This window comes from Pseudophryne corroboree, chromosome 11 (genome assembly GCF_028390025.1).
Source record: "Pseudophryne corroboree isolate aPseCor3 chromosome 11, aPseCor3.hap2, whole genome shotgun sequence".
Taxonomy (NCBI): domain Eukaryota; kingdom Metazoa; phylum Chordata; class Amphibia; order Anura; family Myobatrachidae; genus Pseudophryne; species Pseudophryne corroboree.
In genome coordinates this window covers 168,061,692-168,085,702 of record NC_086454.1, presented here as the reverse complement: position 1 = coordinate 168,085,702, position 24,011 = coordinate 168,061,692, and the positions used below count along the sequence as shown (strand labels likewise).

At 30.1% G+C, this 24,011-nt stretch overlaps 13 non-coding genes across 13 annotated transcripts; all 13 read right to left on the bottom strand.

Annotated features, from left to right (window-relative positions):
- Positions 1 to 1,229: 1,229 nt before the first annotated feature.
- TRNAQ-CUG (transfer RNA glutamine (anticodon CUG)) lies at positions 1,230 to 1,301 on the bottom strand. Its single transcript has one exon. It is a non-coding gene; the product is annotated as a tRNA-Gln (tRNA).
- Positions 1,302 to 3,118: 1,817 nt separating this feature from the next.
- TRNAQ-CUG (transfer RNA glutamine (anticodon CUG)) lies at positions 3,119 to 3,190 on the bottom strand. The gene has a single exon. It is a non-coding gene; the product is annotated as a tRNA-Gln (tRNA).
- Positions 3,191 to 6,364: 3,174 nt separating this feature from the next.
- On the bottom strand, positions 6,365 to 6,436 carry TRNAQ-CUG (transfer RNA glutamine (anticodon CUG)). Its single transcript has one exon. It is a non-coding gene; the product is annotated as a tRNA-Gln (tRNA).
- A 1,814-nt stretch (positions 6,437 to 8,250) lies between these two features.
- On the bottom strand, positions 8,251 to 8,322 carry TRNAQ-CUG (transfer RNA glutamine (anticodon CUG)). Its single transcript has one exon. It is a non-coding gene; the product is annotated as a tRNA-Gln (tRNA).
- Positions 8,323 to 10,141: 1,819 nt separating this feature from the next.
- Positions 10,142 to 10,213, bottom strand: TRNAQ-CUG (transfer RNA glutamine (anticodon CUG)). The gene has a single exon. It is a non-coding gene; the product is annotated as a tRNA-Gln (tRNA).
- Positions 10,214 to 11,081: 868 nt separating this feature from the next.
- TRNAQ-CUG (transfer RNA glutamine (anticodon CUG)) lies at positions 11,082 to 11,153 on the bottom strand. Its single transcript has one exon. It is a non-coding gene; the product is annotated as a tRNA-Gln (tRNA).
- A 1,816-nt stretch (positions 11,154 to 12,969) lies between these two features.
- On the bottom strand, positions 12,970 to 13,041 carry TRNAQ-CUG (transfer RNA glutamine (anticodon CUG)). The gene has a single exon. It is a non-coding gene; the product is annotated as a tRNA-Gln (tRNA).
- Positions 13,042 to 14,854: 1,813 nt separating this feature from the next.
- Positions 14,855 to 14,926, bottom strand: TRNAQ-CUG (transfer RNA glutamine (anticodon CUG)). Its single transcript has one exon. It is a non-coding gene; the product is annotated as a tRNA-Gln (tRNA).
- Positions 14,927 to 16,744: 1,818 nt separating this feature from the next.
- On the bottom strand, positions 16,745 to 16,816 carry TRNAQ-CUG (transfer RNA glutamine (anticodon CUG)). The gene has a single exon. It is a non-coding gene; the product is annotated as a tRNA-Gln (tRNA).
- Positions 16,817 to 18,632: 1,816 nt separating this feature from the next.
- On the bottom strand, positions 18,633 to 18,704 carry TRNAQ-CUG (transfer RNA glutamine (anticodon CUG)). The gene has a single exon. It is a non-coding gene; the product is annotated as a tRNA-Gln (tRNA).
- Positions 18,705 to 20,518: 1,814 nt separating this feature from the next.
- Positions 20,519 to 20,590, bottom strand: TRNAQ-CUG (transfer RNA glutamine (anticodon CUG)). Its single transcript has one exon. It is a non-coding gene; the product is annotated as a tRNA-Gln (tRNA).
- Positions 20,591 to 22,409: 1,819 nt separating this feature from the next.
- TRNAQ-CUG (transfer RNA glutamine (anticodon CUG)) lies at positions 22,410 to 22,481 on the bottom strand. Its single transcript has one exon. It is a non-coding gene; the product is annotated as a tRNA-Gln (tRNA).
- Positions 22,482 to 23,349: 868 nt separating this feature from the next.
- TRNAQ-CUG (transfer RNA glutamine (anticodon CUG)) lies at positions 23,350 to 23,421 on the bottom strand. The gene has a single exon. It is a non-coding gene; the product is annotated as a tRNA-Gln (tRNA).
- Between the last annotated feature and the right edge of the window lie 590 nt (positions 23,422 to 24,011).

The window sequence follows — 24,011 nt, the reverse complement described above, 5'->3', positions numbered from 1 at the left end:
TTACTAATACATCAAGAAACCACATTCATTAGGGAACATCTAAAAAAAATTCTAAAATGTTAGATTCTTAGTAGACACATTTTATTGAAGTTATTGTACATATATTAACATCAATGCTTATTTGGATTACACAGTAAAATTCATATAATTACAAACATTTCTATAACTACATTTTTTTAGATTTTAGTACATATTTACAAGATTCAGTGATTTAAAAAATGTATTATATGTATAAAAAAGAAAAGTTTTTGTCAATCAAGGACTTAAACTGAAGGTACTAAAATGCACCTGGTGCCACCGAGATTTGAACTCAATTTACTGGATTCAGAGTACAGAGTGCTAACCATAACACCATGGAATCTCCCTTCTAATAACACATATAAAACTTTCTCTCAGAGTGTAAGATCTTAATTTCTACCAGATACAGAAATATTCATTCAGAGAGATATGTACTACATTGTATTTACAAATAAAACCATTAGGACCTACCAATTTGTATATACAGATTATTGGTTTCAGAGTCCAGAATTGTTAACAGTACACCATGAAAGCTCATTCATATGGTGGCATGTAAAAATTTTTCTCACAGTGTAAGATTCTTAGAGGTTACATTTTATTGGAATTATATTACAGATACACCTGTCTCTCAGTATGTATGATTCTTAATTTATGCAATTTATAGATATTTTCTTTCTCAGAGATATGAACTGCATAATACTTACAAAAAACAATAGGACCTACCAAGATGTTAATACAAATCATGGATTCAGAGTTCAAAATGGTTACAAATACACCAGGAAACCTCATTCATGAGGAAGCATTTAAACAGTTTTTATTAGAATGTACTCTCAGAGAAATATAAACTGAACGGTACTTACAAAAAACCAATAGGACCTACCAAGATTTAAATACAGATCACTGGATTCAAAGATCAGAGTGGTTACCAATACACCAAGAAACCTCATTCACGAGGGAGAGCTAAACATTTTTTTCTAAAATGTTAGATTCTTAGAAGACACATTTTATTGCAATAATTGTACATATATTTACATCAACGCTTATTTGGGTTATATAGTACAATTCATATAATTACATACATTTCTATAACTACCTTTTTTAGCTTTTCGTACTTATTTACAAAAATCAGTGATTTAAAAAAATGATTATATGTATGAAAAAGAAGACTTTCTGTCAATCAAGAACTTAAACTGAAGGTACTAAAACACACCAGGTCCCACCGAGATTTGAACTCGGATCGCTGGATTCAGAGTCCAGAGTGCTACCCATTACACCATGGAACCTCTCTTGTAGCACCACATATACAACTTTCTCTTAGAGTGTGAGATCTTATTTTCTACAAGTTAAAGGAATAATAATCAAAGAGGTAAGTATTACATTGTATTTACAAAAAAAAGCCATTAGGACCTACCAAATTTTTATACAGATTATAGGTTTCAGAGTCCAGAATTGTTAACAGTACACAATTAAACCTCATTCATATGGTAGCATGTACATTTTTTTGTCAGAGTATAAGATTCTTAGTGGATACATTTTATTGGAATTAAATGACAGATAAACCTGTCTCTCAGTGTGTAAGATTCTTAATTTATGCAATTTATAGATATTTTCTTTCTCAGAGATATTAACTGTATTGTACTTACAACAAAACCAATAGAACCTACCAAGATGTAAATATAGATCATGGATTCAGAGTCCAAAATGTTTATCAATACACCATGAAACCTCATCCATTAGGGAGCATCTAAATATTTTTATAAGAATGTACTCTCAGAGAGATATGAACTGAATGGTACTTACAAAAAACCAATAGGACCTACCAAGATTTAAATACAGATTACTGTATTCAAAGATCAGAGTGGAGTGGTTACCAATACACCAAGAAACCACATTCATTAGGGAACATCTAAACATTTTTTTCTAAAATGTTAGATTCTTAGAAGACACATTTTATTGAAGTTATTGTACATATATTAACATCAATGCTTATTTGGATTACACAGTAAAATTCATATAATTACAAACATTTCTATAACTACCTTTTTTTTAGATTTTAGTACATTTGTACAATAATCAGTGATTTAAAAAAAATGTATTATATGTATAAAAAAGAAAAGTTTTTGTCAATCAAGGACTTAAACTGAAGGTACTAAAATGCACCTGTTCCCACCGAGATTTGAACTCAATTTACTGGATTCAGAGTACAGAGTGCAAACCATAACACCATGGAATCTCCCTTCTAATAACACATATAAAACTTTCTCTCAGAGTGTAAGATCTTAATTTCTACAAGATACAGAAATATTCATTCAGAATTATGTACTACATTGTATTTACAAATAAAACCATTAGGACCTACCAATATGTATATACAGATTATTAGTTTCAGAGTCCAGAATTGTTAACAGTACACCATGAAAGCTCATTCATATGGTGGCATGTAAAAAAATTTCTCACAGTGTAAGATTCTTAGAGGTTACATTTTATTGGAATTATATTACCGATAAACCTGTCTCTCAGTGTGTATGATTCTTAATTTATGCAATTTATAGATATTTTCTTTCTCAGAGATATGAACTGCATAATACTTACAAAAAAACAATAGGACCTACCAAGATGTGAATACAAATCATGGATTCAGAGTCCAAAATGGTTACAAATACACCAGGAAACATCATTCATGAGGAAGCATTTAAACAGTTTTTATTAGAATGTACTCTCAGAGAAATATAAACTGAACGGTACTTACAAAAAAACAATAGGACCTACCAAGATTTAAATACAGATCACTGGATTCAAAGATCAGAGTGGTTACCAATACACCAAGAAACCTCATTCACGAGGGAGAGCTAAACATTTTTTTCTAAAATGTTAGATTCTTAGAAGACACATTTTATTGCAATAATTGTACATATATTTACATCAACGCTTATTTGGGTTATATAGTACAATTCATATAATTACATACATTTCTATAACTACCTTTTTTAGCTTTTCGTACATATTTACAAAAATCAGTGATTTAAAAAAATGATTATATGTATGAAAAAGAAGACTTTCTGTCAATCAAGAACTTAAACTGAAGGTACTAAAACACATCAGGTCCCACCAAGATTTGAACTCGGATCGCTGGATTCAGAGTCCAGAGTGCTAACCATTACACCATGGAACCTCTCTTCTAACACCACTTATACAACTTTCTCTTAGAGTGTGAGATCTTATTTTCTACAAGTTAAAGGAATAATAATCAGAGAGATAAGTATTACATTGTATTTACAAAAAAAAGCCATTAGGACCTACCAAATGTTTATACAGATTATAGGTTTCAGAGTCCAGAATTGTTAACAGTACACAATTAAACCTCATTCATATGGTAGCATGTACATTTTTTTGTCAGAGTATAAGATTCTTAGTGGATACATTTTATTGGAATTAAATGACAGATAAACCTGTCTCTCAGTGTGTAAGATTCTTAATTTATGCAATTTATAGATATTTTCTTTCTCAGAGATATTAACTGTATTGTACTTACAACAAAACCAATAGAACCTACCAAGATGTAAATATAGATCATGGATTCAGAGTCCAAAATGTTTATCAATACACCATGAAACCTCATCCATTAGGGAGCATCTAAATATTTTTATAAGAATGTACTCTCAGAGAGATATGAACTGAATGGTACTTACAAAAAACCAATAGGACCTACCAAGATTTAAATACAGATTACTGTATTCAAAGATCAGAGTGGAGTGGTTACCAATACACCAAGAAACCACATTCATTAGGGAACATCTAAACATTTTTTTCTAAAATGTTAGATTCTTAGAAGACACATTTTATTAAAGTTATTGTACATATATTAACATCAATGCTTATTTGGATTACACAGTAAAATTCATATAATTACAAACATTTCTATAACTACCTTTTTTTTAGATTTTAGTACATTTGTACAATAATCAGTGATTTTAAAAAAATGTATTATATGTATAAAAAAGAAAAGTTTTTGTCAATCAAGGACTTAAACTGAAGGTACTAAAATGCACCTGGTGCCACCGAGATTTGAACTCAATTTACTGGATTCAGAGTACAGAGTGCTAACCATAACACCATGGAATCTCCCTTCTAATAACACATATAAAACTTTCTCTCAGAGTGTAAGATCTTAATTTCTACAAGATACAGAAATATTCATTCAGAGTTATGTACTACATTGTATTTACAAATAAAACCATTAGGACCTACCAATTTGTATATACAGATTATTAGTTTCAGAGTCCAGAATTGTTAACAGTACACCATGAAAGCTCATTCATATGGTGGCATGTAAAAAAATTTCTCACAGTGTAAGATTCTTAGAGGTTACATTTTATTGGAATTATATTACCGATAAACCTGTCTCTCAGTGTGTATGATTCTTAATTTATGCAATTTATAGATATTTTCTTTCTCAGAGATATGAACTGCATAATACTTACAAAAAAACAATAGGACCTACCAAGATGTGAATACAAATCATGGATTCAGAGTCCAAAATGGTTACAAATACACCAGGAAACATCATTCATGAGGAAGCATTTAAACAGTTTTTATTAGAATGTACTCTCAGAGAAATATAAACTGAACGGTACTTACAAAAAAACAATAGGACCTACCAAATTTTTATACAGATTATAGGTTTCAGAGTCAAGAATTGTTAACAGTACACAATGAAACCTCATTCATATGGTAGCAAGTACATTTTATTGTCAGAGTATAAGATTCTTAGTGGATACATTTTATTGGAATTAAATGACAGATAAACCTGTCTCTCAGTGTGTAAGATTCTTAATTTATGCAATTTATAGATATTTTCTTTCTCAGAGATATTAACTGTATTGTACTTACAACAAAACCAATAGAACCTACCAAGATTTAAATATAGATCATGGATTCAGAGTCCAAAATGTTTACCAATACACCATGAAACCTCATCCATTAGGGAGCATCTAAATATTTTTATAAGAATGTACTCTCAGAGAGATATGAACTGAATGGTACTTACAAAAAACCAATAGGACCTACCAAGATTTAAATACAGATCACTGTATTCAAAGATCAGAGTGGAGTGGTTACTAATAAACCAAGAAACCACATTCATTAGGGAACATCTAAAAAAAAAATTCTAAAATGTTAGATTCTTAGAAGACACATTTTATTTAAGTTATTGTACATATATTAACATCAATGCTTATTTGGATTACACAGTAAAATTCATATAATTACAAACATTTCTATAACTACCTTTTTTTAGATTTTAGTACATATTTACAATAATCAGTGATTTAAAAAATGTATTATATGTATAAAAAAGAAAAGTTTTTGTCAATCAAGGACTTAAACTGAAGGTACTAAAATGCACCTGGTGCCACCGAGATTTGAACTCAATTTACTGGATTCAGAGTACAGAGTGCTAACCATAACACCATGGAATCTCCCTTCTAATAACACATATAAAACTTTCTCTCAGAGTGTAAGATCTTAATTTCTACAAGATACAGAAATATTCATTCAGAGAGATATGTACTACATTGTATTTACAAATAAAACCATTAGGACCTACCAATTTGTATATACAGATTATTGGTTTCAGAGTCCAGAATTGTTAACAGTACACCATGAAAGCTCATTCATATGGTGGCATGTAAACATTTTTCTCACAGTGTAAGATTCTTAGAGGTTACATTTTATTGGAATTATATTACAGATAAACCTGTCTCTCAGTATATATGATTCTTAATTTATGCAATTTATAGATATTTTCTTTCTCAGAGATATGAACTGCATAATACTAACAAAAAAACAATAGGACCTACCAAGATGTTAATACAAATCATGGATTCAGAGTCCAAAATGGTTACAAATACACCAGGAAACCTCATTCATGAGGAAGCATTTAAACAGTTTTTATTAGAATGTACTCTCAGAGAAATATAAACTGAACGGTACTTACAAAAAAACAATAGGACCTACCAAGATTTAAATACAGATCACTGGATTCAAAGATCAGAGTGGTTACCAATACACCAAGAAACCTCATTCACGAGGGAGAGCTAAACATTTTTTTCTAAAATGTTAGATTCTTAGAAGACACATTTTATTGCAATAATTGTACATATATTTACATCAACGCTTATTTGGGTTATATAGTACAATTCATATAATTACATACATTTCTATAACTACCTTTTTTAGCTTTTCGTACATATTTACAAAAATCAGTGATTTAAAAAAATTATTATATGTATGAAAAAGAATACTTTCTGTCAATTAAGAACTTAAACTGAAGGTACTAAAACACATCAGGTCCCACCGAGATTTGAACTCGGATCGCTGGATTCAGAGTCCAGAGTGCTAACCATTACACCATGGAACCTCTCTTCTAACACCACTTATACAACTTTCTCTTAGAGTGTGAGATCTTATTTTCTACAAGTTACAGGAATAATAATCAGAGAGATAAGTATTACATTGTATTTACAAAAAAAAGCCATTAGGACCTACCAAATTTTGATACAGATTATAGGTTTCAGAGTCCAGAATTGTTAACAGTACACAATAAAACCTCATTCATATGGTAGCAAGTACATTTTTTTGTCAGAGTATAAGATTCTTAGTGGATACATTTTATTGGAATTAAATGACAGATAAACCTGTCTCTCAGTGTGTAAGATTCTTAATTTATGCAATTTATAGATATTTTCTTTCTCAGAGATATTAACTGTATTGTACTTACAACAAAACCAATAGAACCTACCAAGATGTAAATATAGATCATGGATTCAGAGTCCAAAATGTTTATCAATACACCATGAAACCTCATCCATTAGGGAGCATCTAAATATTTTTTATAAGAATGTACTCTCAGAGAGATATGAACTGAATGGTACTTACAAAAAACCAATAGGACCTACCAAGATTTAAATACAGATCACTGTATTCAAAGATCAGAGTGGAGTGGTTACTAATACATCAAGAAACCACATTCATTAGGGAACATCTAAAAAAAATTCTAAAATGTTAGATTCTTAGTAGACACATTTTATTGAAGTTATTGTACATATATTAACATCAATGCTTATTTGGATTACACAGTAAAATTCATATAATTACAAACATTTCTATAACTACATTTTTTTAGATTTTAGTACATATTTACAAGATTCAGTGATTTAAAAAATGTATTATATGTATAAAAAAGAAAAGTTTTTGTCAATCAAGGACTTAAACTGAAGGTACTAAAATGCACCTGGTGCCACCGAGATTTGAACTCAATTTACTGGATTCAGAGTACAGAGTGCTAACCATAACACCATGGAATCTCCCTTCTAATAACACATATAAAACTTTCTCTCAGAGTGTAAGATCTTAATTTCTACCAGATACAGAAATATTCATTCAGAGAGATATGTACTACATTGTATTTACAAATAAAACCATTAGGACCTACCAATTTGTATATACAGATTATTGGTTTCAGAGTCCAGAATTGTTAACAGTACACCATGAAAGCTCATTCATATGGTGGCATGTAAAAATTTTTCTCACAGTGTAAGATTCTTAGAGGTTACATTTTATTGGAATTATATTACAGATACACCTGTCTCTCAGTATGTATGATTCTTAATTTATGCAATTTATAGATATTTTCTTTCTCAGAGATATGAACTGCATAATACTTACAAAAAACAATAGGACCTACCAAGATGTTAATACAAATCATGGATTCAGAGTTCAAAATGGTTACAAATACACCAGGAAACCTCATTCATGAGGAAGCATTTAAACAGTTTTTATTAGAATGTACTCTCAGAGAAATATAAACTGAACGGTACTTACAAAAAAACAATAGGACCTACCAAGATTTAAATACAGATCACTGGATTCAAAGATCAGAGTGGTTACCAATACACCAAGAAACCTCATTCACGAGGGAGAGCTAAACATTTTTTTCTAAAATGTTAGATTCTTAGAAGACACATTTTATTGCAATAATTGTACATATATTTACATCAACGCTTATTTGGGTTATATAGTACAATTCATATAATTACATACATTTCTATAACTACCTTTTTTAGCTTTTCGTACTTATTTACAAAAATCAGTGATTTAAAAAAATGATTATATGTATGAAAAAGAAGACTTTCTGTCAATCAAGAACTTAAACTGAAGGTACTAAAACACACCAGGTCCCACCGAGATTTGAACTCGGATCGCTGGATTCAGAGTCCAGAGTGCTACCCATTACACCATGGAACCTCTCTTCTAGCACCACATATACAACTTTCTCTTAGAGTGTGAGATCTTATTTTCTACAAGTTAAAGGAATAATAATCAAAGAGGTAAGTATTACATTGTATTTACAAAAAAAAGCCATTAGGACCTACCAAATTTTTATACAGATTATAGGTTTCAGAGTCCAGAATTGTTAACAGTACACAATTAAACCTCATTCATATGGTAGCATGTACATTTTTTTGTCAGAGTATAAGATTCTTAGTGGATACATTTTATTGGAATTAAATGACAGATAAACCTGTCTCTCAGTGTGTAAGATTCTTAATTTATGCAATTTATAGATATTTTCTTTCTCAGAGATATTAACTGTATTGTACTTACAACAAAACCAATAGAACCTACCAAGATGTAAATATAGATCATGGATTCAGAGTCCAAAATGTTTATCAATACACCATGAAACCTCATCCATTAGGGAGCATCTAAATATTTTTATAAGAATGTACTCTCAGAGAGATATGAACTGAATGGTACTTACAAAAAACCAATAGGACCTACCAAGATTTAAATACAGATCACTGTATTCAAAGATCAGAGTGGAGTGGTTACCAATACACCAAGAAACCACATTCATTAGGGAACATCTAAACATTTTTTTCTAAAATGTTAGATTCTTAGAAGACACATTTTATTGAAGTTATTGTACATATATTAACATCAATGCTTATTTGGATTACACAGTAAAATTCATATAATTACAAACATTTCTATAACTACCTTTTTTTTAGATTTTAGTACATTTGTACAATAATCAGTGATTTTAAAAAAATGTATTATATGTATAAAAAAGAAAAGTTTTTGTCAATCAAGGACTTAAACTGAAGGTACTAAAATGCACCTGTTCCCACCGAGATTTGAACTCAATTTACTGGATTCAGAGTACAGAGTGCAAACCATAACACCATGGAATCTCCCTTCTAATAACACATATAAAACTTTCTCTCAGAGTGTAAGCTCTTAATTTCTACAAGATACAGAAATATTCATTCAGAGTTATGTACTACATTGTATTTACAAATAAAACCATTAGGACCTACCAATTTGTATATACAGATTATTAGTTTCAGAGTCCAGAATTGTTAACAGTACACCATGAAAGCTCATTCATATGGTGGCATGTAAAAAAATTTCTCACAGTGTAAGATTCTTAGAGGTTACATTTTATTGGAATTATATTACTGATAAACCTGTCTCTCAGTGTGTATGATTCTTAATTTATGCAATTTATAGATATTTTCTTTCTCAGAGATATGAACTGCATAATACTTACAAAAAAACAATAGGACCTACCAAGATGTGAATACAAATCATGGATTCAGAGTCCAAAATGGTTACAAATACACCAGGAAACATCATTCATGAGGAAGCATTTAAACAGTTTTTATTAGAATGTACTCTCAGAGAAATATAAACTGAACGGTACTTACAAAAAACCAATAGGAACTACCAAGATTTAAATACAGATCACTGGATTCAAAGATCAGAGTGGTTAACAATACACCAAGAAACCTCATTCACGAGGGAGAGCTAAACATTTTTTTTCTAAATTGTTAGATTCTTAGAAGACACATTTTATTGCAATTATTGTACATATATTTACATCAACGCTTATTTGGGTTATATAGTAAAATTCATATAATTACATACATTTCTATAACTACCTTTTTTAGCTTTTCGTAGATATTTTCAAAAATCAGTGATTTAAAAAAAAAGTTTATATGTATGAAAAAGAAGACTTTCTGTCAATCAAGAACTTAAACTGAAGGTACTAAAACACATCAGGTCCCACCGAGATTTGAACTCGGATCGCTGGATTCAGAGTCCAGAGTGCTAACCATTTCACCATGGAACCTCTCTTCTAACACCACTTATACAACTTTCTCTTAGAGTGTGAGATCTTATTTTCTACAAGTTACAGGAATAATAATCAGAGAGATAAGTATTACATTGTATTTACAAAAAAAAGCCATTAGGACCTACCAAATTTTTATACAGATTATAGGTTTCAGAGTCCAGAATTGTTAACAGTACACAATGAAACCTCATTCATATAGTAGCAAGTACATTTTTTTCTCAGAGTATAAGATTCTTAGTGGATACATTTTATTGGAATTAAATGACAGATAAACCTGTCTCTCAGTGTGTAAGATTCTTAATTTATGCAATTTATAGATATTTTCTTTCTCAGAGATATGAACTGCATAATACTTACAAAAAAACAATAGGACCTACCAAGATGTAAATACAAATCATGGATTCAGAGTCCAAAATGGTTACAAATACACCAGGAAACCTCATTCATGAGGAAGCATTTAAACAGTTTTTATTAGAATGTACTCTCAGAGAAATATAAACTGAACGGTACTTACAAAAAACCAATAGGACCTACCAAGATTTAAATACAGATCACTGGATTCAAAGATCAGAGTGGTTACCAATACACCAAGAAACCTCATTCACGAGGGAGAGCTAAACATTTTTTTCTAAAATGTTAGATTCTTAGAAGACACATTTTATTGCAATAATTGTACATATATTTACATCAACGCTTATTTGGGTTATATAGTACAATTCATATAATTACATACATTTCTATAACTACCTTTTTTAGCTTTTCGTACTTATTTACAAAAATCAGTGATTTAAAAAAATGATTATATGTATGAAAAAGAAGACTTTCTGTCAATCAAGAACTTAAACTGAAGGTACTAAAACACATCAGGTCCCACTGAGATTTGAACTCGGATCGCTGGATTCAGAGTCCAGAGTGCTAACCATTACACCATTGAACCTCTCTTCTAGCACCACATATACAACTTTCTCTTAGAGTGTGAGATCTTATTTTCTACAAGTTAAAGGAATAATAATCAAAGAGGTAAGTATTACATTGTATTTACAAAAAAAAGCCATTAGGACCTACCAAATTTTTATACAGATTATAGGTTTCAGAGTCCAGAATTGTTAACAGTACACAATTAAACCGCATTCATATGGTAGCATGTACATTTTTTTGTCAGAGTATAAGATTCTTAGTGGATACATTTTATTGGAATTAAATGACAGATAAACCTGTCTCTCAGTGTGTAAGATTCTTAATTTATGCAATTTATAGATATTTTCTTTCTCAGAGATATTAACTGTATTGTACTTACAACAAAACCAATAGAACCTACCAAGATTTAAATATAGATCATGGATTCAGAGTCCAAAATGTTTACCAATACACCATGAAACCTCATCCATTAGGGAGCATCTAAATATTTTTATAAGAATGTACTCTCAGAGAGATATGAACTGAATGGTACTTACAAAAAACCAATAGGACCTACCAAGATTTAAATACAGATCACTGTATTCAAAGATCAGAGTGGAGTGGTTACTAATAAACCAAGAAACCACATTCATTAGGGAACATCTAAAAAAAAAAATCTAAAATATTAGATTCTTAGAAGGCACATTTTATTGAAGTTATTGTACATATATTAACATCAATGCTTATTTGGATTACACAGTAAAATTCATATAATTACAAACATTTCTATAACTACCTTTTTTTAGATTTTAGTACATATTTACAATAATCAGTGATTTAAAAAATGTATTATATGTATAAAAAAGAAAAGTTTTTGTCAATCAAGGACTTAAACTGAAGGTACTAAAATGCACCTGGTGCCACCGAGATTTGAACTCAATTTACTGGATTCAGAGTACAGAGTGCTAACCATAACACCATGGAATCTCCCTTCTAATAACACATATAAAACTTTCTCTCAGAGTGTAAGATCTTAATTTCTACAAGATACAGAAATATTCATTCAGAGAGATATGTACTACATTGTATTTACAAATAAAACCATTAGGACCTACCAATTTGTATATACAGATTATTGGTTTCAGAGTCCAGAATTGTTAACAGTACACCATGAAAGCTCATTCATATGGTGGCATGTAAAAAATTTTCTCACAGTGTAAGATTCTTAGAGGTTACATTTTATTGGAATTATATTACAGATAAACCTGTCTCTCAGTATATATGATTCTTAATTTATGCAATTTATAGATATTTTCTTTCTCAGAGATATGAACTGCATAATACTAACAAAAAAACAATAGGACCTACCAAGATGTTAATACAAATCATGGATTCAGAGTCCAAAATGGTTACAAATACACCAGGAAACCTCATTCATGAGGAAGCATTTAAACAGTTTTTATTAGAATGTACTCTCAGAGAAATATAAACTGAACGGTACTTACAAAAAACCAATAGGACCTACCAAGATTTAAATACAGATCACTGGATTCAAAGATCAGAGTGGTTACCAATACACCAAGAAACCTCATTCACGAGGGAGAGCTAAACATTTTTTTCTAAAATGTTAGATTCTTAGAAGACACATTTTATTGCAATAATTGTACATATATTTACATCAACGCTTATTTGGGTTATATAGTACAATTCATATAATTACATACATTTCTATAACTACCTTTTTTAGCTTTTCGTACATATTTACAAAAATCAGTGATTTAAAAAAATGATTATATGTATGAAAAAGAATACTTTCTGTCAATTAAGAACTTAAACTGAAGGTACTAAAACACATCAGGTCCCACCGAGATTTGAACTCGGATCGCTGGATTCAGAGTCCAGAGTGCTAACCATTACACCATGGAACCTCTCTTCTAACACCACTTATACAACTTTCTCTTAGAGTGTGAGATCTTATTTTCTACAAGTTAAAGGAATAATAATCAGAGAGATAAGTATTACATTGTATTTACAAAAAAAAGCCATTAGGACCTACCAAATTTTTATACAGATTATAGGTTTCAGAGTCCAGAATTGTTAACAGTACACAATTAAACCTCATTCATATGGTAGCATGTACATTTTTTTGTCAGAGTATAAGATTCTTAGTGGATACATTTTATTGGAATTAAATGACAGATAAACCTGTCTCTCAGTGTGTAAGATTCTTAATTTATGCAATTTATAGATATTTTCTTTCTCAGAGATATTAACTGTATTGTACTTACAACAAAACCAATAGAACCTACCAAGATGTAAATATAGATCATGGATTCAGAGTCCAAAATGTTTATCAATACACCATGAAACCTCATCCATTAGGGAGCATCTAAATATTTTTTATAAGAATGTACTCTCAGAGAGATATGAACTGAATGGTACTTACAAAAAACCAATAGGACCTACCAAGATTTAAATACAGATCACTGTATTCAAAGATCAGAGTGGAGTGGTTACTAATACATCAAGAAACCACATTCATTAGGGAACATCTAAAAAAAATTCTAAAATGTTAGATTCTTAGTAGACACATTTTATTGAAGTTATTGTACATATATTAACATCAATGCTTATTTGGATTACACAGTAAAATTCATATAATTACAAACATTTCTATAACTACATTTTTTTAGATTTTAGTACATATTTACAAGATTCAGTGATTTAAAAAATGTATTATATGTATAAAAAAGAAAAGTTTTTGTCAATCAAGGACTTAAACTGAAGGTACTAAAATGCACCTGTTCCCACCGAGATTTGAACTCAATTTACTGGATTCAGAGTACAGAGTGCAAACCATAACACCATGGAATCTCCCTTCTAATAACACATATAAAACTTTCTCTCAGAGTGTAAGATCTTAATTTCTACAAGATACAGAAATATTCATTCAGAATTATGTACTACATTGTATTTACAAATAAAACCATTAGGACCTACCAATATGTATATACAGATTATTAGTTTCAGAGTCCAGAATTGTTAACAGTACACCATGAAAGCTCATTCATATGGTGGCATGTAAAAAAATTTCTCACAGTGTAAGATTCTTAGAGGTTACATTTTATTGGAATTATATTACCGATAAACCTGTCTCTCAGTGTGTATGATTCTTAATTTATGCAATTTATAGATATTTTCTTTCTCAGAGATATGAACTGCATAATACTTACAAAAAAACAATAGGACCTACCAAGATGTGAATACAAATCATGGATTCAGAGTCCAAAATGGTTACAAATACACCAGGAAACATCATTCATGAGGAAGCATTTAAACAGTTTTTATTAGAATGTACTCTCAGAGAAATATAAACTGAACGGTACTTACAAAAAAACAATAGGACCTACCAAGATTTAAATACAGATCACTGGATTCAAAGATCAGAGTGGTTACCAATACACCAAGAAACCTCATTCACGAGGGAGAGCTAAACATTTTTTTCTAAAATGTTAGATTCTTAGAAGACACATTTTATTGCAATAATTGTACATATATTTACATCAACGCTTATTTGGGTTATATAGTACAATTCATATAATTACATACATTTCTATAACTACCTTTTTTAGCTTTTCGTACATATTTACAAAAATCAGTGATTTAAAAAAATGATTATATGTATGAAAAAGAAGACTTTCTGTCAATCAAGAACTTAAACTGAAGGTACTAAAACACATCAGGTCCCACCAAGATTTGAACTCGGATCGCTGGATTCAGAGTCCAGAGTGCTAACCATTACACCATGGAACCTCTCTTCTAACACCACTTATACAACTTTCTCTTAGAGTGTGAGATCTTATTTTCTACAAGTTAAAGGAATAATAATCAGAGAGATAAGTATTACATTGTATTTACAAAAAAAAGCCATTAGGACCTACCAAATGTTTATACAGATTATAGGTTTCAGAGTCCAGAATTGTTAACAGTACACAATTAAACCTCATTCATATGGTAGCATGTACATTTTTTTGTCAGAGTATAAGATTCTTAGTGGATACATTTTATTGGAATTAAATGACAGATAAACCTGTCTCTCAGTGTGTAAGATTCTTAATTTATGCAATTTATAGATATTTTCTTTCTCAGAGATATTAACTGTATTGTACTTACAACAAAACCAATAGAACCTACCAAGATGTAAATATAGATCATGGATTCAGAGTCCAAAATGTTTATCAATACACCATGAAACCTCATCCATTAGGGAGCATCTAAATATTTTTATAAGAATGTACTCTCAGAGAGATATGAACTGAATGGTACTTACAAAAAACCAATAGGACCTACCAAGATTTAAATACAGATTACTGTATTCAAAGATCAGAGTGGAGTGGTTACCAATACACCAAGAAACCACATTCATTAGGGAACATCTAAACATTTTTTTCTAAAATGTTAGATTCTTAGAAGACACATTTTATTAAAGTTATTGTACATATATTAACATCAATGCTTATTTGGATTACACAGTAAAATTCATATAATTACAAACATTTCTATAACTACCTTTTTTTTAGATTTTAGTACATTTGTACAATAATCAGTGATTTTAAAAAAATGTATTATATGTATAAAAAAGAAAAGTTTTTGTCAATCAAGGACTTAAACTGAAGGTACTAAAATGCACCTGGTGCCACCGAGATTTGAACTCAATTTACTGGATTCAGAGTACAGAGTGCTAACCATAACACCATGGAATCTCCCTTCTAATAACACATATAAAACTTTCTCTCAGAGTGTAAGATCTTAATTTCTACAAGATACAGAAATATTCATTCAGAGTTATGTACTACATTGTATTTACAAATAAAACCATTAGGACCTACCAATTTGTATATACAGATTATTAGTTTCAGAGTCCAGAATTGTTAACAGTACACCATGAAAGCTCATTCATATGGTGGCATGTAAAAAAATTTCTCACAGTGTAAGATTCTTAGAGGTTACATTTTATTGGAATTATATTACCGATAAACCTGTCTCTCAGTGTGTATGATTCTTAATTTATGCAATTTATAGATATTTTCTTTCTCAGAGATATGAACTGCATAATACTTACAAAAAAACAATAGGACCTACCAAGATGTGAATACAAATCATGGATTCAGAGTCCAAAATGGTTACAAATACACCAGGAAACATCATTCATGAGGAAGCATTTAAACAGTTTTTATTAGAATGTACTCTCAGAGAAATATAAACTGAACGGTACTTACAAAAAAACAATAGGACCTACCAAGATTTAAATACAGATCACTGGATTCAAAGATCAGATTGGTTACCAATACACCAAGAAACCTCATTCACGAGGGAGAGCTAAACATTTTTTTCTAAAATGTTAGATTCTTAGAAGACACATTTTATTGCAATAATTGTACATATATTTACATCAACGCTTATTTGGGTTATATAGTACAATTCATATAATTACATACATTTCTATAACTACCTTTTTTTAGCTTTTCGTACATATTTACAAAAATCAGTGATTTAAAAAAATGATTATATGTATGAAAAAGAAGACTTTCTGTCAATCAAGAACTTAAACTGAAGGTACTAAAACACATCAGGTCCCAACGAGATTTGAACTCGGATCGCTGGATTCAGAGTCCAGAGTGCTAACCATTACACCATGGAACCTCTATTCTAACACCACATATACAACTTTCTCTTAGAGTGTGAGATCTTATTTTCTACAAGTTACAGGAATAATAATCATAGAGATAAGTATTACATTGTATTTACAAAAAAAAGCCATTAGGACCTACCAAATTTTTATACAGATTATAGGTTTCAGAGTCAAGAATTGTTAACAGTACACAATGAAACCTCATTCATATGGTAGCAAGTACATTTTATTGTCAGAGTATAAGATTCTTAGTGGATACATTTTATTGGAATTAAATGACAGATAAACCTGTCTCTCAGTGTGTAAGATTCTTAATTTATGCAATTTATAGATATTTTCTTTCTCAGAGATATTAACTGTATTGTACTTACAACAAAACCAATAGAACCTACCAAGATTTAAATATAGATCATGGATTCAGAGTCCAAAATGTTTACCAATACACCATGAAACCTCATCCATTAGGGAGCATCTAAATATTTTTATAAGAATGTACTCTCAGAGAGATATGAACTGAATGGTACTTACAAAAAACCAATAGGACCTACCAAGATTTAAATACAGATCACTGTATTCAAAGATCAGAGTGGAGTGGTTACTAATAAACCAAGAAACCACATTCATTAGGGAACATCTAAAAAAAAAATTCTAAAATGTTAGATTCTTAGAAGACACATTTTATTTAAGTTATTGTACATATATTAACATCAATGCTTATTTGGATTACACAGTAAAATTCATATAATTACAAACATTTCTATAACTACCTTTTTTTAGATTTTAGTACATATTTACAATAATCAGTGATTTAAAAAATGTATTATATGTATAAAAAAGAAAAGTTTTTGTCAATCAAGGACTTAAACTGAAGGTACTAAAATGCACCTGGTGCCACCGAGATTTGAACTCAATTTACTGGATTCAGAGTACAGAGTGCTAACCATAACACCATGGAATCTCCCTTCTAATAACACATATAAAACTTTCTCTCAGAGTGTAAGATCTTAATTTCTACAAGATACAGAAATATTCATTCAGAGAGATATGTACTACATTGTATTTACAAATAAAACCATTAGGACCTACCAATTTGTATATACAGATTATTGGTTTCAGAGTCCAGAATTGTTAACAGTACACCATGAAAGCTCATTCATATGGTGGCATGTAAACATTTTTCTCACAGTGTAAGATTCTTAGAGGTTACATTTTATTGGAATTATATTACAGATAAACCTGTCTCTCAGTATATATGATTCTTAATTTATGCAATTTATAGATATTTTCTTTCTCAGAGATATGAACTGCATAATACTAACAAAAAAACAATAGGACCTACCAAGATGTTAATACAAATCATGGATTCAGAGTCCAAAATGGTTACAAATACACCAGGAAACCTCATTCATGAGGAAGCATTTAAACAGTTTTTATTAGAATGCACTCTCAGAGAAATATAAACTGAACGGTACTTACAAAAAAACAATAGGACCTACCAAGATTTAAATACAGATCACTGGATTCAAAGATCAGAGTGGTTACCAATACACCAAGAAACCTCATTCACGAGGGAGAGCTAAACATTTTTTTCTAAAATGTTAGATTCTTAGAAGACACATTTTATTGCAATAATTGTACATATATTTACATCAACGCTTATTTGGGTTATATAGTACAATTCATATAATTACATACATTTCTATAACTACCTTTTTTAGCTTTTCGTACATATTTACAAAAATCAGTGATTTAAAAAAATTATTATATGTATGAAAAAGAATACTTTCTGTCAATTAAGAACTTAAACTGAAGGTACTAAAACACATCAGGTCCCACCGAGATTTGAACTCGGATCGCTGGATTCAGAGTCCAGAGTGCTAACCATTACACCATGGAACCTCTCTTCTAACACCACTTATACAACTTTCTCTTAGAGTGTGAGATCTTATTTTCTACAAGTTACAGGAATAATAATCAGAGAGATAAGTATTACATTGTATTTACAAAAAAAAGCCATTAGGACCTACCAAATTTTGATACAGATTATAGGTTTCAGAGTCCAGAATTGTTAACAGTACACAATAAAACCTCATTCATATGGTAGCAAGTACATTTTTTTGTCAGAGTATAAGATTCTTAGTGGATACATTTTATTGGAATTAAATGACAGATAAACCTGTCTCTCAGTGTGTAAGATTCTTAATTTATGCAATTTATAGATATTTTCTTTCTCAGAGATATTAACTGTATTGTACTTACAACAAAACCAATAGAACCTACCAAGATGTAAATATAGATCATGGATTCAGAGTCCAAAATGTTTATCAATACACCATGAAACCTCATCCATTAGGGAGCATCTAAATATTTTTTATAAGAATGTACTCTCAGAGAGATATGAACTGAATGGTACTTACAAAAAACCAATAGGACCTACCAAGATTTAAATACAGATCACTGTATTCAAAGATCAGAGTGGAGTGGTTACTAATACATCAAGAAACCACATTCATTAGGGAACATCTAAAAAAAATTCTAAAATGTTAGATTCTTAGTAGACACATTTTATTGAAGTTATTGTACATATATTAACATCAATGCTTATTTGGATTACACAGTAAAATTCATATAATTACAAACATTTCTATAACTACATTTTTTTAGATTTTAGTACATATTTACAAGATTCAGTGATTTAAAAAATGTATTATATGTATAAAAAAGAAAAGTTTTTGTCAATCAAGGACTTAAACTGAAGGTACTAAAATGCACCTGGTGCCACCGAGATTTGAACTCAATTTACTGGATTCAGAGTACAGAGTGCTAACCATAACACCATGGAATCTCCCTTCTAATAACACATATAAAACTTTCTCTCAGAGTGTAAGATCTTAATTTCTACCAGATACAGAAATATTCATTCAGAGAGATATGTACTACATTGTATTTACAAATAAAACCATTAGGACCTACCAATTTGTATATACAGATTATTGGTTTCAGAGTCCAGAATTGTTAACAGTACACCATGAAAGCTCATTCATATGGTGGCATGTAAAAATTTTTCTCACAGTGTAAGATTCTTAGAGGTTACATTTTATTGGAATTATATTACAGATACACCTGTCTCTCAGTATGTATGATTCTTAATTTATGCAATTTATAGATATTTTCTTTCTCAGAGATATGAACTGCATAATACTTACAAAAAACAATAGGACCTACCAAGATGTTAATACAAATCATGGATTCAGAGTTCAAAATGGTTACAAATACACCAGGAAACCTCATTCATGAGGAAGCATTTAAACAGTTTTTATTAGAATGTACTCTCAGAGAAATATAAACTGAACGGTACTTACAAAAAAACAATAGGACCTACCAAGATTTAAATACAGATCACTGGATTCAAAGATCAGAGTGGTTACCAATACACCAAGAAACCTCATTCACGAGGGAGAGCTAAACATTTTTTTCTAAAATGTTAGATTCTTAGAAGACACATTTTATTGCAATAATTGTACATATATTTACATCAACGCTTATTTGGGTTATATAGTACAATTCATATAATTACATACATTTCTATAACTACCTTTTTTAGCTTTTCGTACTTATTTACAAAAATCAGTGATTTAAAAAAATGATTATATGTATGAAAAAGAAGACTTTCTGTCAATCAAGAACTTAAACTGAAGGTACTAAAACACACCAGGTCCCACCGAGATTTGAACTCGGATCGCTGGATTCAGAGTCCAGAGTGCTACCCATTACACCATGGAACCTCTCTTCTAGCACCACATATACAACTTTCTCTTAGAGTGTGAGATCTTATTTTCTACAAGTTAAAGGAATAATAATCAAAGAGGTAAGTATTACATTGTATTTACAAAAAAAAGCCATTAGGACCTACCAAATTTTTATACAGATTATAGGTTTCAGAGTCCAGAATTGTTAACAGTACACAATTAAACCTCATTCATATGGTAGCATGTACATTTTTTTGTCAGAGTATAAGATTCTTAGTGGATACATTTTATTGGAATTAAATGACAGATAAACCTGTCTCTCAGTGTGTAAGATTCTTAATTTATGCAATTTATAGATATTTTCTTTCTCAGAGATATTAACTGTATTGTACTTACAACAAAACCAATAGAACCTACCAAGATGTAAATATAGATCATGGATTCAGAGTCCAAAATGTTTATCAATACACCATGAAACCTCATCCATTAGGGAGCATCTAAATATTTTTATAAGAATGTACTCTCAGAGAGATATGAACTGAATGGTACTTACAAAAAACCAATAGGACCTACCAAGATTTAAATACAGATCACTGTATTCAAAGATCAGAGTGGAGTGGTTACCAATACACCAAGAAACCACATTCATTAGGGAACATCTAAACATTTTTTTCTAAAATGTTAGATTCTTAGAAGACACATTTTATTGAAGTTATTGTACATATATTAACATCAATGCTTATTTGGATTACACAGTAAAATTCATATAATTACAAACATTTCTATAACTACCTTTTTTTTAGATTTTAGTACATTTGTACAATAATCAGTGATTTTAAAAAAATGTATTATATGTATAAAAAAGAAAAGTTTTTGTCAATCAAGGACTTAAACTGAAGGTACTAAAATGCACCTGTTCCCACCGAGATTTGAACTCAATTTACTGGATTCAGAGTACAGAGTGCAAACCATAACACCATGGAATCTCCCTTCTAATAACACATATAAAACTTTCTCTCAGAGTGTAAGCTCTTAATTTCTACAAGATACAGAAATATTCATTCAGAGTTATGTACTACATTGTATTTACAAATAAAACCATTAGGACCTACCAATTTGTATATACAGATTATTAGTTTCAGAGTCCAGAATTGTTAACAGTACACCATGAAAGCTCATTCATATGGTGGCATGTAAAAAAATTTCTCACAGTGTAAGATTCTTAGAGGTTACATTTTATTGGAATTATATTACTGATAAACCTGTCTCTCAGTGTGTATGATTCTTAATTTATGCAATTTATAGATATTTTCTTTCTCAGAGATATGAACTGCATAATACTTACAAAAAAACAATAGGACCTACCAAGATGTGAATACAAATCATGGATTCAGAGTCCAAAATGGTTACAAATACACCAGGAAACATCATTCATGAGGAAGCATTTAAACAGTTTTTATTAGAATGTACTCTCAGAGAAATATAAACTGAACGGTACTTACAAAAAACCAATAGGAACTACCAAGATTTAAATACAGATCACTGGATTCAAAGATCAGAGTGGTTAACAATACACCAAGAAACCTCATTCACGAGGGAGAGCTAAACATTTTTTTTCTAAATTGTTAGATTCTTAGAAGACACATTTTATTGCAATTATTGTACATATATTTACATCAACGCTTATTTGGGTTATATAGTAAAATTCATATAATTACATACATTTCTATAACTACCTTTTTTAGCTTTTCGTAGATATTTTCAAAAATCAGTGATTTAAAAAAAAAGTTTATATGTATGAAAAAGAACACTTTCTGTCAATCAAGAACTTAAACTGAAGGTACTAAAACACATCAGGTCCCACCGAGATTTGAACTCGGATCGCTGGATTCAGAGTCCAGAGTGCTAACCATTTCACCATGGAACCTCTCTTCTAACACCACTTATACAACTTTCTCTTAGAGTGTGAGATCTTATTTTCTACAAGTTACAGGAATAATAATCAGAGAGATAAGTATTACATTGTATTTACAAAAAAAAGCCATTAGGACCTACCAAATTTTTATACAGATTATAGGTTTCAGAGTCCAGAATTGTTAACAGTACACAATGAAACCTCATTCATATAGTAGCAAGTACATTTTTTTCTCAGAGTATAAGATTCTTAGTGGATACATTTTATTGGAATTAAATGACAGATAAACCTGTCTCTCAGTGTGTAAGATTCTTAATTTATGCAATTTATAGATATTTTCTTTCTCAGAGATATGAACTGCATAATACTTACAAAAAAACAATAGGACCTACCAAGATGTAAATACAAATCATGGATTCAGAGTCCAAAATGGTTACAAATACACCAGGAAACCTCATTCATGAGGAAGCATTTAAACAGTTTTTATTAGAATGTACTCTCAGAGAAATATAAACTGAACGGTACTTACAAAAAACCAATAGGACCTACCAAGATTTAAATACAGATCACTGGATTCAAAGATCAGAGTGGTTACCAATACACCAAGAAACCTCATTCACGAGGGAGAGCTAAACATTTTTTTCTAAAATGTTAGATTCTTAGAAGACACATTTTATTGCAATAATTGTACATATATTTACATCAACGCTTATTTGGGTTATATAGTACAATTCATATAATTACATACATTTCTATAACTACCTTTTTTAGCTTTTCGTACTTATTTACAAAAATCAGTGATTTAAAAAAATGATTATATGTATGAAAAAGAAGACTTTCTGTCAATCAAGAACTTAAACTGAAGGTACTAAAACACATCAGGTCCCACTGAGATTTGAACTCGGATCGCTGGATTCAGAGTCCAGAGTGCTAACCATTACACCATTGAACCTCTCTTCTAGCACCACATATACAACTTTCTCTTAGAGTGTGAGATCTTATTTTCTACAAGTTAAAGGAATAATAATCAAAGAGGTAAGTATTACATTGTATTTACAAAAAAAAAGCCATTAGGACCTACCAAATTTTTATACAGATTATAGGTTTCAGAGTCCAGAATTGTTAACAGTACACAATTAAACCGCATTCATATGGTAGCATGTACATTTTTTTGTCAGAGTATAAGATTCTTAGTGGATACATTTTATTGGAATTAAATGACAGATAAACCTGTCTCTCAGTGTGTAAGATTCTTAATTTATGCAATTTATAGATATTTTCTTTCTCAGAGATATTAACTGTATTGTACTTACAACAAAACCAATAGAACCTACCAAGATTTAAATATAGATCATGGATTCAGAGTCCAAAATGTTTACCAATACACCATGAAACCTCATCCATTAGGGAGCATCTAAATATTTTTATAAGAATGTACTCTCAGAGAGATATGAACTGAATGGTACTTACAAAAAACCAATAGGACCTACCAAGATTTAAATACAGATCACTGTATTCAAAGATCAGAGTGGAGTGGTTACT